Genomic DNA, 2,260 nt, shown 5'->3' with positions numbered 1-2,260 from the left:
TTAATGTTAAGCTTCAGCCTGGGCTAGGATCCTAATGTAACCAATAGGAGTCCTAGCCCAGGGAGTGTCTACCAATCACGTTACAAAGCGGGACCGCTTGTGATTGGGCATTGTATCTTCAATCTCATAGGTTGTTATCTGTACAGGGGGTGTGGCTACATTAGCCGGGAGTGTTTAAATATAGACAAGCCAGTGTATGTTAGAGTCCTGATCTGTGATGGGTTCTGGCTGGCGATTGTTGTACCGCAACGGAGGAGTAACTGAGCTGAAGAATAAACCGCAATTCTTGCTGAATCACTCTCCGACTCTTTGTTAAGCGCACGACTTAACAATAGTCACAGCATTTTAAAGGTCCCCACTCCTCCTTAGTTGCCAACTAAGAAAATGGCTGGTGATCGTTGAACTGGATGCACCAATTCATAACAGGAACGCACAGGAACGGAGTTCCGGCTGGCTCCTGAGTTGCCCATGCCCAGCAGGAACTCATTAGCATAACAGGCCATGCCCAACAGCAGAAACCCATTAGGATTGGCTACATTAGGGGTGTGTGGCCTAACATGCAAAGGAGTTCCTGCTACAAAAAAGCCCTGGGCTTTGACAACAAACAAAGTAAACAGATTAAGAAGCAAAAGGTGGGTGTGGCTGGATGACCACACTTCTGGTAACATGGGGGTGTGGCCTAATATGCTAATGAGTTTCAGCTGTTAGGTGTGGCCTATTATGCTAATGAGTTCCTGCTGGGCTTTTTCTACAAAAAGAGCCCTGCATAACACTGTTATTCAATAATTATGAAGCATGCTAAATGTGTTGTCATGTACTTCATCAGCGATGGGACCTCCTTTTTTAACATATGCAGTAATGTTATAGCATCATAACATTGTAAAAAAAAAAAAGGCTGGATTTATCGTGGGGAACAGTATGGGGCCACCATTTCAAAGGTCCCCTGCTTCTCCTTAGTTGCCAACTAAGGAATATTCCCATAAAATCCAAATAAAATAGCATTCTGTTTGCAATTGTCAAACTGAGTACACCAATTCATAACAGTATTGTTCAATAATTATGAAGCATGTTAAATGTGTCATCATGTACTTCTTCAGCAAGGGAACCTCTCTTTTTTTTGTGCGTATGCAGTAATGCTATAATATTATAACAGTGTAAAAAAAAAAAGGCTGGATGTATCATGGGGAACAGCATGGTTGCCACCATTTCAAAGGTCCCCCTGATCCTCCTTAGTCACTAACCAAGAAAATGGCTGGCGATGGTCAAACTGGATATACTAGCTCATAACAGTGTTCTTCAGTGATTATGAAGCACACTAAACGTGATATACAGTAATGTTAGAACATCATGACATTGTAAAAAAAGAACCACCGGGAGCTATAGGGGAAGAGAAGGGAGGTGAGAATGAAGAAACAATATAAGCGTGTGGTATCAAAACTCATCCACCAAAAAAAAAAAAAAAAGGAGCTTCATGGATGTGTAATTGCATAGAGAAGACTACATGAAACTTTGCTGCCTGTTTTGTCCCGACATTATAACATTGTTATATTATAATGGGGAAAAAATGTGTCCTAACACAGTCATCGATGCAACGAACATGAGATTGAGCCAACTTCAGAGGACAGCGGAAGACAGGAGGGCCTGGCGGGAGCTGGTCCATGGGGTTGCGAAGAGTCGGACTCGACTGTGCGACTGAACAACAACGACTCAGTCAACATTACACTTTTTAAAAATTAGCAGATTGCTCAGGGGACAACCCAAGGGGGGGCAGGAGGTTGGGAGTGATGAACATGCAACACTGACGACACAAAAGCGTCGTGGGAATTCCTCACTGGAAAATTGCGAGTTCAGATCCGAAGGGGGGGGGGGATTGTGGAAAAAGTGGATTTGGAAAACACAGGGTAATGGGGCACTAAATTTAGATCTACTCCTGGGAAGGCAAAAAGTTGTGCAGAAAGTTTTACAAACTTTGATTATTTAAGAACACTGGTGTGAAGGTTTAAACTTGTGTGGAAATGGTCCCCGTTGTTTCTTCTAGGTCTCTTGGTGGCTTTTGATATCACCACCCATGTTATCTTTTTTGGATCAACTGCTTGGAGGTATGGTTAAAGGTGCTGTGCTTTCAGTGATTGCAGTTCTACCTGGCAATTTGATTCTAGAAGTTGATGTTGGAGTGGGGGTAATTGTTTGGCTTTGTTTCACATGAAATATGGCATTCTGACATTTTTTGTTCTGCTCCCAACATCTACATGAAACCACT

Source organism: Gekko japonicus, unplaced genomic scaffold (assembly GCF_001447785.1).
Source record: "Gekko japonicus isolate JY-2015 unplaced genomic scaffold, Gekko_japonicus_V1.1 scaffold3823, whole genome shotgun sequence".
In the NCBI taxonomy this organism is placed as follows: Eukaryota; Metazoa; Chordata; class Lepidosauria; order Squamata; family Gekkonidae; genus Gekko; species Gekko japonicus.
The sequence above is the reverse complement of the archived record's forward strand: the minus strand, read 5'-3'. Positions refer to the sequence as shown.